Below are 12208 nucleotides of genomic sequence, written 5' to 3'. Positions count from 1 at the left end.
GTGAAGACTCATTTTGGATACAAATATTCAGGACATGACAAGATAGCACACATTTTCATTTACACATTGTTGCCCATTATGTGAGGTGTCTGGAAATAGGTAGCAACAGTTCACAAACAATTGATATGAAAATGAACTGGCAAACTCAAGCCTAATGTACATCCTTTTCATATCTCTCTTATCCACAAAAATACTATCACTCTACCCACTGTCCAGCCACAAGTTGAAGTTTATGGTAGTAGTTCATCTTTGCAGTATCAGTCAGCCTTTGTGTTGCCTCAGGTCTTATATATTCTACATAGTTCATGGCTTTATCTTGACTGATCACAAACAGTTCACTTTGCTTTTCATGCTAAATTCCTCTCTTTGTGTCTGACTCATAGAAATGTAGCCTCAGCCATCCTTTCTGGCAAAGTTTTGTTTAATGCACACACATATGACTAAGCTGGGCAAATGTGAGCCCCCTCCTTTATTTTCTTGGGAAAGAGCAACCTGTAATTAGTCACATCTGATTATCCTTTGGTTCTCTTTGCAGTTTTAGTAATGTAGTTACCTGTTTCTTTGTGCCTACGCATGTGTATATATAGTGTCCATGTATTACTGTGATCTAAATGGATGAGAATGGATGCATTACACTGTATAGTGTGCATACAGGACTGGTACACTCTAGTGCAAACCCTGGTTAGCAGTATCTAGAATGCTTTCATTTTAATTGTACTACAACCACTACCTAGACATGGTCATGAAGTGTATAAACTGAGTCAGATTACCAACAGTTCTACCTTACATACAAATAACCACAGAATTTACAGTGTTCTTTGGAACAAAAGTAATGTGAAATAAACCTGCTAAATGGCATTTGATATTTGTAATTGAATTTTTGAATTCTGTTGTTTGGGAAGGCAGCCTTTCAGAAATCTGAGTTGGGAAGGAGGCCTAGACAGGAATTATAACATCCAGGCAAATGTGGCTGGTGAGCAGGGAATGCCATGCAGACCGAGAACTGAGAACAGTTGTGTGTGCTGAATGAATGGGAGTTTGGTCTGTGTGCCAAGTCAACGTAAGGAATAAAAGCGACAGCACATGAAGATGGTTTAGTGACAACTCTGGCTTTCAGCAAGTTGATGAAAAGCTTGATTATCCTAATTCTGTGGCTGCTACAGGCATTCTTTTTGGGGTTAAGCAGACCCAAGAGTATTACCTCATTTCCCAGTCCATTAAAGGGTTTGAAATTGTTTCACGCTGTAGATTTTTCAGTAGACTTTTCGAAATGATCTCTGTCAACATAAGTTATGTTAAGATGCACAAGCTCACTTGGGATTCATTGCAATTCAGATGATATTGAGATGCACCAATAGGAGAGTATTGGTAATACTTCATTGGGTATGTACTGAATGTAGGTCCTAATTACTTAAAACACTAAACATGTTTGCCTACAGGCAGTACAGAGTTGTTTTTGACTTCCTTTAATCTGTGTATATATGAATGAACATGGGCAAGCCTGGACATGTCCATGTGTGTGCAGGTATGCATATGTGCATACATGAGGAGGCCAGATGACAAAGCTGTCATTTCCTAGGCATTGTACATCTTATCAAAACAAAATTTCTTACTAGCCTGGAGCTTGTCAAATAGACTAGACTGATTGGCCAGAAAGCCTTAGGGATCCACACGTTTTCACCTCACTAGGATTATCCCAATTATTCGTTGGTCCTCTTTTGTAACTGTAATAAGTGCAGACCACTGTGGTTGATATTTTCTTCCTGGGATCTGAGTGTCAAAATCGGGTCTTCATGGTTAATCAGGCAAACACTTTACCATCTAAGCTGCCTCCTCGGACTCAACTTCATTTTTTATCTTTTTAATTTCATCACATTCAGTGGACCCATACTGTTTCTCACATGAGATTGGCTCCTAGATCTAAAGCTACATAGGACTTCAAGCTTATTTCTCCATGAACTTGAACAGGCAGTAACAGTCATACAGTTCTTCCCTCAATATGTTCTTTCTTCATTGACAGAACTATGATTCTAGGCATTCTTCTGCCTCCAGGTGTTCAACAGACTCTTTCTCAGGCTTCCTTCATTTGCTATCCTATGTATCTTCCCTTTCTGAGTCCTCTACTTTGCTGGTAGATAGACTGATAACTATGGTATAGAAGTGACTGTATTAGGTGCTTGTTGTAGAAAATATTTAATCTCAAACCAGAGTTTCTACTCCACTTTTGATCATTCAGTTTCCAGATAAAAGACACACAATCTTTATATTTATAATAAGCATTAATCAGCACTAGAGGTGGGCAGATATCTAGCTCTAAACTATTTTGTCTTCTTCCCTGACAATAACCCAACAATATGACTTGTTATGTTCTGTCAGAGCTGCTCTTAACCTCAGTTGGCTAGCCCTCATAGATAGGTTTCAAAGAATCTCACCTCATGGCATCTCTTCCCCTCTCTTCCTTTTTCTCTTCTCTTCTTGTGGCTTCTCCTCATACTCCAAGGCTGGACAACGAAATCCCTGCTTATTTCCTGCCCAGCTATAGGCTGTCAGAATTTTTATTTAACCAATGATTTTAAATTAAGCAGCAAGATCACTTTTTTTGAGTATTTTTTTCTTTTATTGGATATTTTCTTTATTTACATTTCAAATGTTATCTCCTTTCTAGGTCTCCCCTCCAGAAACCCCCTATCCCATTCCCCCTCCTCCTGCCTCTATGAGGGTACTCCCCTACCCACTTATCTACTCCCTCCTTCCCACCTTAGCATTCCCCTACACTGGGGCATCGAACCCCCTCAGGCCCAAGGGCCACTCCTCCCACTGATGTGAAACAAGGCCACCCTCTGACACATATGCAGCTGGAGCTTTGTGTCCCTCCATGTGTATTCTTTGGTTGGTAGTCCTGTCCTCAGGAGCTCTGGCGGGGGGGGGGGTGTCTGACCTATTGAAATTGTTATCTCCCCATGGGGCTGAAAGCTCTCTCAGCTCCTTCAGTCCATTCTCCAACTCCTCCATCTGGACAAGGTCACATCTTATGTGCAGATTCTCTTATGCCTGTGAGCAACCAGGCCTTAGTGGCCAATATTTAGCATTACAATACATAGCAAAAGACTAAACCTCAGCAATTACTTGTCTTATTGCTGTATCAAAATGCCTGACTCAAGCAACCAAAGAAGGAAAGAAGGCTTTATTCTGGATCACAGTTTGAGAGTGCAGTACATCATGATGGAGAAGTCATGATGGAAGAAGCATGAGGCCACTGGTCTTATAGTATCCATAGCCAGGATGCAGAGATCAATAGATAATCTCTTGTTTGCCCAGCCTTTCTCCATTTTATTCAGTCTAGTACCAGCTCATTGGATGGTGCCCATATTTGAAGTGACTCTTCTCACATCAGTTAAAGCATTTAGAAACTCACTCACAGACAGGCCCAGAGGTGATTTTGTGCCCATGGTGATGCTGAATCTTATTAAGATGATAATCAAGATTAATCATCTTAGTGATTTAGATCGGAAAATGCAGGAGAAGAAGTTGTAACCTGCTGTTACCCACTAGGATTATTTTTAAAATGTGTTTTTATTACATAAGCAGTAATTATAGTCTATTTCTATAGTAACTCTTTGATGGATGTTTGTAATGTCAGTATCCAGGACTATATTAGAAGAAACACCTGGTGTTATAATCTCTGCTGATAAATATATTGCGCATCTGCTTGTGTGTTTCCAAAGAGTAAATTCAGTTATTGGATCAAAATTTCAAAAGTATTTTAGGCACTGGAAAGATAGCTTAGGAGTTAAATGTAATTACCACCCTTGCAGTGGACCAGGGTCAAACTGTGCATCACTCTTCCAGGAAGCAGAGGCAGTACGCATGTGCACAGAAATGCATATACATGAAAAACACAAATACAAGAATAAAATGAAACATAATGGAATGTGTTTCTCTCATAGTAGAACTACTCAAGTTATTTTCTTCAACAATAGAATTCTTTGTAGTCGTTTTTCGAGACAGGGTTTCTCTGCGTAGCCCTGGCTGTCCTGGAACTCACTGTCTACACAGCCCAGGCTGGCCTCGAACTTAGAAATCCACCTGCCTCTGTCTCCCAAGTGCTGGGATTAAAGAAAGGTGTGTGCTACCACTGCCCTGCCTCAACAATATAATTTTAAGTTACTAGGTCAACATGAAAAAGAGAAAGTATAATAAAATTGGCGACATGATTTTGATATCTGCAAAGTTCATGCAAACACTTGAATTAAAATTAAAAACAGACCATTTGGCATCTTATTTGAAGTTTGTAGAGAGAGAGAGAAAAAAAATACCAAATATATCTTCTAACATCTATGGTAAAACCAAGGTACTTAAAAGTTTCCAAACTTTTCTAGTGTATGTAGTATTATGTAAGTATGTATGTATGTATATAGTATGTATGTAAGCACAGCCCAAGCCATGCTGTTGCACAGCAACAAGGACAACTAGAGCATACTTTCTAAGTCAGACATATTCACTTAACTGTTTTGCAAGGTGCTCTTGATTATGAAGATCTAGTTCACATTTCCACTAGGGAGCTTTTAATGAATCTTCATAATTAGAAGTACAGAATAAGGTAACAGTTGTAATTTAGTTGTGAGTCTTAGGTCCACTATAAAACAGATCCTTGGCCTTAGGTTAATCATCTAATGGCTTTAAATTTTAATTCTCCCATCTTTAAAGTAAGTAATAGTTATTTAATGTGGGTTTGTCTTTCTTTGTGAGTGTTAAGAGGCATGCAATGATAAGACATAAAACATGTTTGTTTCATAGGTGTCACTCTCAGATATTAAGTCTGGGTTTGTGGGCAAGGAATATAGTTATTAATTTAGAGACTAATGTTTGCATATGTGTTTACAGGTTTCTATGTGGCTAGGTTTGGGTTCAATATCAATAATGTCTTCAAACATTCTCCACTTCATTTCTTGAGGCAAGCTCTCTTTCAGGTTGAACAGGATATTCTTCAACTCAGCTAGACTGACTGACCAATAAGCGCCAAGCATCCTCCTGTATCAACCTCCCCAGAACTGGGTTTATAAGTGCCTGGCATTTACATACTAGGGAGAGATTGACCTATGCTTATGTGAGCAGCATTTTACCTATAGCGAAGTCTCCTTGATACATGCTTTAAATATTGACTTGTATTTCTTCCCTGTCCTGTGAGTGAGCATTTCTATCAGTTGATCTTTCTTTTAGTATCTGACACTCATCAGAGACAGAGCAATGGGTTAAGTCTTTTAGAGTAAATAAATGAAGCATTGCCTTCTCAATGTCACCAAAGTGTGTGGACAGAATAGCATAAGATGCGAGTTAGATTCTCAGTACCATGTCAGATAGTTCATAACCACCTTGCCAGATTTTGAGGATCTAATACTTACTCCTGGCCTACATGAATTCTTGCACTTTTGTACACACACACACACACACACACACACACACACACACACTTATAACTAAAAATAAATGTCACCAAAGGAACTTAGCAGGTGGACACTGTGTTTGCCTTTGCTTTGTTGTCCCCCATCACCATATCTAAGCCATTGGATCTGCATGTGAAGCAAAGGTCTTCTCTTACTGTCCCTTTGGTATTCACTACAGCTTTGAAGTGGGTCATTTTCCTTAGCACCTCTTTATATGGTATCCTACTCTTCAAAGCGCACTTGGAATATCCACATTGTTCTGCCATTGCTCTCTGATCTCCTTACTTACTCCAAACTTAACTCCAGCATCACCTTTTCGAACACCTCAGAGAGCTTTTAGATGAGCCTTAGCTGGTCCATGGAGATCATTTTCCTAGTGGTGGAGACATAAATATCAGTCAAAAGCAGCCCAAGGAAAGACATGTTTATTTTGGTTTACAGTTCGAGGAAGTGCTGGTAACAAAGTCAGTCCAGAAATAGAGGGCCAACAAAGAATGAGGCTGGATTATAAAAACTCATAGCGACTCACTTCTTCCAACAATGCTCCCACAGGTCCCAACTTTCCTAACAAGTCTCAGCTTTTCAAAACAGCTCTCTAGCTCTAGCTCTTCTGTCTAGCTGAGAACGAAGTGTTGAAATTCATAAGCCTACCGGGGATGTTTCACATTCAAAACTTAATACTCTTTGTCTACTGGCCATATGTCCCATAACCTTCACTGTGTTTATTTGTTTTAGTCTCTGACCCAGGAGATTGTATTCTTTTCAATAGCAGATGCAGTTTTGTGATTTAATTATGAATGTCTTGCCAGGGACATACTTAGTATTTCTGTTACAGGACTCAGTAAGCACTTGTTGAACTGAATGGATGTTTTATGTAATTTTTCTGTCTTATATCAGTTACTTGACTTATATCCCAAAGGATACCATGTGTGTATTTGTATCCCAGCAGCCATGTGTAATTAAAAAATTGAACTCTAAAGATAAGGAGTACTGAACTAAAATTTTTAGAAATGAATGTAAAGAGAATTTAATTTATTTCTAGCTTTTATTAGATTTTCTTTGTGTTGCTCTCTTTTCATTATATTTTGTTTATTTATGCATTTTGTATATGTATAAGAGAGAAAGAGAAAGTGAGACTAAGACAGAGAGAGATAAAGTAGGCATCTAGGACTATTCAAAGTCCTTCATGACTTTCCAGTAGCCTATTAACTTAGGCCATCAATGAATGAGATCAGAACCGCCATGATCTCAGGACCTATCACTTCCCAGGTGTCCTAACTCTGAACCCTGCTGAGTTGTAGACAAGCCTCTTACTCATAACATTTAGAAAACATTTTACAGCCAATTATTAGTGATTTTTGTGATGCTAGGTATTAGTTTTACAACTTCTCAAGAACTGGACCTGGAAGATGGGTGTATGGATATGCTGGTAGGGGACTATTGTGATTGGTTTAATTAAGTGGGAAGACACACTCACATTCACTAGTTACACCCATGACTGTAAGTGGAAAAGGTGAATAAAAATGCGCACACATTGCTCCCAGTCTCTTGCTTATGGATGTGATATGACTATATTCTATAAGCTTCTGCTGCTTCAGTTTCCCCAGGAGAAGGAATGATAACTTGGACTGAAGGCCAGAATAAACCCTTTCTTCCTTACTCTTTTCTGAGGATTTTATCTTAACAAAAGGCAAAAAAAATCTTAGCCAATTTCCTGTGTCTAATGTCTGATTCCAGACTATGGGATTTCTGAAAATCAGTTTTATGATTATTAGATTTTGGACTAAAATTTGAACTTACTAAATGTATCACTTATCAAGTGATAAATTCATGATAACTTTTATTATGTGTTTTTAGCAAGAAGGGCCACTATCATATATTGCAAGGGATGTCATAGTTAACCTATTTGCTTCAGAAGCATAAATCTTAGTACTCACTACAGCTTCTCACCAAATTTTGTGGAGTGCTTCCTATTCCATTGGCTCAGTGTTCATAGATAAAATATATTAGTTTATTTATCTAAGTAAATAAAACAATTATTTTATATTTTGTTGATATCCATAGGAGTAAATCAATGTTTTATTTGAAGAAATTGTTTTTTAAAAAAATGAAAACAATTTATAAATTGCTTATATTTTGTGTGTGCCTGTGTGTGTGTGTGTGTGTGTGTGTGTGTGTGTGTGTGTGTGATTTTGTATGGCATGGCATGAAAGTAAAGGATAGTAGACAACTTAAGAGCTCACTTTCTTAACCCTTTTTTTTTTTTTTTTTCTGTTTTTTGTTTTTGTTTATTTTTTTTTTTTTGCTTTTTGTTTTTTATATTTTCGAGACAGGGTTTCTCTGTGTAGCCCTGGCTGTCCTGGACCTCACTCTCTAGACCAGGCTGGCCTCAAACTCACAGATACACCTGCCTCTGCCTCCGAAGTACTGGGATTAAAGGTGTGTGTCACCACCACTGCCCGGCTCTCAAGCCTTTTTAAGGGTCCCAAGTATTGAACTGAGGTCACCAAGCTTGCATAACAAGCACTGAGCCATCTTATTCCTTTCTCTGAAAACTCTTCCTTCCAAAGTAGGTACAGTGTAGTCCTTGCTAGATGTCTCTCTATCCACAGGTTTAAAGGGAAGAAAATTTGGTATCTAAACTGAACCCTATGGGAAAAAAATGTTATATTTATTTTCCTACTTTCCATTTATGGCAGGAACATATTTCTTTATTTACTTCATGTTTTTAGGTTCATAATCACATGATTATAGATTTTCAGTATTGACTGTAGGTATTTTTCCATATTTTGTTTACTTTAATTAAAGGACATTACTCTATAACTCCATTCTTAAATTGGGTCTCTCTTGGCCTATTTTTCTGCAGACAAGAAGCTGTTTCGTGGTGAATTTCAAGTATGTTCAATTTAAAATGTGATTTAGAGGTTCAGGAGGTGGCTTAGTGAGTAAATCCTAACATAAACATTAGGACCTGATTTTGGATCTCAAGCACTCACCTTAAAACCATGGATATCCAAGTGGCACATGCCTGTAACTCCAATACTTGAGAGGCAGAAACAGGAGGATCTATGGCGTTTGTTGGGTAGTCATTCTAGCACCAAGTTAAGTGGGAAATCCTTTCTCAAAAAATGTTAGAGAATTCACAGAACACCTGGATCTTCCACATGCATAATCATACACTTGCTCTCAAAGCTCTACTCTCTACACACACATACATACACACACGCACACACACACACAGCTAATTAAAAGTTACTGTATTCACCATCCTCCAGATCATCACATATAGTACTTAACACAATGATCTTTCTGTAGCTTGAAATGTTATCCAAAAGTACAAATTGTAGGTTGGGAAACAGTAGTTAAATAAGTAAAACAATTGCAGGAATTATCAACTGTGAATAACAGGAGAATAAATCTGAAGAAAAGCTCAAACACATTTGCCTTGTTTTTTTGTTTTTTTTTTATTTTGTTCAATGATGATTTATTGAATACCTCTTATATTTATAACAATAAAAGTTTGGCTAGGAAGATAGCTCAGCAGGGTAAAATCACTGTTACACAAACATAAGGACTCACCTCAAATCCCCAGAACCCATTGATAGGGAGAATCACTTGGTAGTAGCCTGCTCATGTCTGTAATCTCAGTGCCCCTACAGGGAGATATGATGTAGAGACAGAATTTCAGGGCAACTAGGCTGCCATTCCAAGCAGCAAAGGAGACACTACACATTGGTAAACAGAGATCTCATCTCAAGCAAGAAGGAAACAAAGACTGGCACTTGTGATGTTCTGAGCACCACGCGTGCCATGGCACATATTCACCTCTCCTCTCCATTCACATGGTTCCTCATGGGAAGTAGGAATGGCTGACATTTTCACTCCAAGTTATCAGTAAATAGAAATGTTTGAGTCAGTTAGTTACCTTTCCATACTAAAGTGTGATAGTTGATAATGAGAGCGATTGTTTCCATAACAACAACTGGTATTTCTGAGTCCTCTCTATGATCTTCTCAAGCACCTTTCAATTTCATTTGAGTTCCACCCCATCAAAACTGAAGTTCCTATGTGAAGACAAGACAAGGACCCTGTTGCCCAGGGAGACTTAGATGCCAGTTGTCCTTGGCCAGGAAGGAAGAACTTTATACTATGCCAGGCTACCTAACACTAATCCAAGCTTTTAAACATTATTCTACATTCCTTTCTTTGTTTGGTCCATCACTGTTTCTATGTGGAGCTGTCAAAAGCATGGCCATTATCATTACCAATGATGACTTTTATGAGTGTGTGGGAAATGCAAAATAAAAATGATGCAGTGTATTTCCAATTAGTGACCTTTAGAGAGCTTTTTCATTTGATCTTGCAGAGGAAAAGTTTAATGATTTCCAAAGAGAAATAAGTTCAGTAAAGTTGGTACCACAGAGCTGTTTGTTTACAAATGAATATATGTAACGTAGACATATAATATCCTGCACAAGGAAGCTGTCATTTACACAAATGAGCTTGGGCAACTATTATTCCTGCCTAAACTTTGAGTTTATCTAACTGATGGTGTCAAGAATAAGACCAACGCATGTGCTTATTCTTGAGAGATTCAAAAAGGAGCTACAGTTCAGTCCTCTACTAGGTACTAAGTATACTCTGTAGTTCATATGACTTATTTGTAATTACCATATTCATACATTCACATGTGCATTTTATATGTACTTATAAATAACGTACTCATATCCTATTTACTTATATTGAACTAAAATATTTTATAGTTCATAAAGTAGAGAACCACAAATAAACTCAGTTAATTTTGGTCTCAAAAACAAACCTAGTGATAACATGTTCTAAACTGAGTTACCCAAGCGCAATATATACTGAATATATATTTCAATGTGCTCAGTTTGTGGCTTTCTTCTTCCAGGTGTTACATTTTGTGGTTGTTGAACTTGCCAGTTTGTTAACAACATTACATAGTGAGGCTCTTTTCTGAGAAAATAGATATTTTTATATTTTCTTAAAATATTAGTAATCTAGCAACCCCAGGTTCACAGGCATGTGTGAATTTATTGGCTAAAACAGATTCATCTTTAAATGGGGATACTCTCCTTAGCATCCTATAGTCACTACCTGGCTCACTTCATGCATCCAAATCAGCATATGTTAATATAAATTAGCATATGCTAATGTGGATCCCTGTAAGACTATACTCTAATGCATTCAAGAAGGGATCAGCAAAGCATGACTCACAGAGCCAGTGTGTTTGTAAATGTGAACTAAGGATGGTTTAGACATTTTCAGATGGTAAAATAAAAAACGGGCATGACATAAATTTCTATAAACAACACTATCAGGCCCACATGGACTGCATACTTTTGTTTATCTCTGCTTCTAAAGTCAGATCTAGGCAACAAAAGATTGCCTGAACTAAATGTTCATTTCTAACTGCTTGTTTGAGGCTGACAAATGTGTGATAAATGCTAAGTGTGACTAAGCAATGTTATTTTCAGTCTGGGCTTCGGAGAATTTCTTCAGCAGTACTGTCTCAGCTGAAAGAAGAGATAATCCAATGACTTTCTAGATAGTAGATGTTTTGGCGTGTACCAGAAAGCAAGTTCAGGGCCTGGGGAGATAATTTATTGTTACTGATAAAGTCTTTACCACAAAAGCCTGAAGCCCTTAAGCAGGACTTGAAGTCCCAGTGTTCATGTGGTGAAACTGAACATGGACATAAGAAAACCCCAGAAGCTTATGGGTTAACAAGCCTGGCATACAATTCAATGAGCCACAGACATAATTCTAAACATGGAAGAATGTGAGGACACACATTAAAGTTGTCCTCTGACCTTCACACACACACACACACACACACACACACACACACACAAACACACACAAATACACACATAAAATAAAGAATGAAAGCAAATTCTTAACTGTCATATAGATTACTGTGCATGTTAGTCTGTGAGGGTGAAGATCCTGAAGAAGTCTAAATAGATAATGAATATGAATGAATACAAGGAACCTAAAAAAGATTCAATAATGCAAACAGTACCCAAGCACTAAAACACAGAAGAAACAAAGTAAATGGTCTGTGTTCACCAGCCAAATGGAGCCCTGCTTCAGTTGATCTGAGACTCCTAGGCTGTAATTTCTGCTTTAGAGTCATGATCTCAATGAGTAGGGTAGAAACTATGTGAAGGTGGTTTAATCCATCTCCATTTCATAATCAACTGAAGAAATCAAAATAAAGTCCACATTTAATTAGTTGGCCCTGAGACACGCACTTTAACACCTAGCTCTTCCAATGCAAATTTAGGGCACTTTTTTATTATATCCTCTGTGATTCCAAGGACATTTTTCCCCTGAAGAAACTAATAAAAATCAGTTGCCTGGGTGATTCTGAGTAGCATACTCAAAGGCGAAGTCTAGCATGGGTAATCAGTTTAATGAACATTTATAAGTCTAATTGTAAATGCATTTTGACTCATGCAAATAGATGCCATATATCTGCCAATAATCTTTCAATGTCTTAAGGGATGGATGTTGCCTGGGGAAGATTCTGCAAGCACAAAAGCTGCTGAATTATCACTAATACTCAAAATAGATCAGTGTGTGTGTGAGAGAGACAGAGAGAGAGACAGAGAAAGAGAGACAGAAAGACAGAGGGAGACAGACAGAGAGAGACAGAGAAGACAGAGACAGAGAGAGACAGAGACAGAGAGAGACAGAGAAGACAGAGACAGAGAGAGACAGAGGGTGAGAGAGAGAGA

General features: G+C 37.9%; 1 protein-coding gene across 3 annotated transcripts in view; it reads left to right on the top strand.

Annotated features, from left to right (window-relative positions):
- Window positions 1–12208, top strand: part of Dpp10 (dipeptidyl peptidase like 10) — a 1458922-nt gene that overhangs the window by 822333 nt on the left and 624381 nt on the right. The window lies entirely within an intron of this gene.

The sequence above is a fragment of the Mus caroli genome, chromosome 1 (assembly GCF_900094665.2).
Source record: "Mus caroli chromosome 1, CAROLI_EIJ_v1.1, whole genome shotgun sequence".
Taxonomy (NCBI): Eukaryota; Metazoa; Chordata; class Mammalia; order Rodentia; family Muridae; genus Mus; species Mus caroli.
The sequence above is the reverse complement of the archived record's forward strand: the minus strand, read 5'-3'. Positions and strand labels throughout refer to the sequence as shown.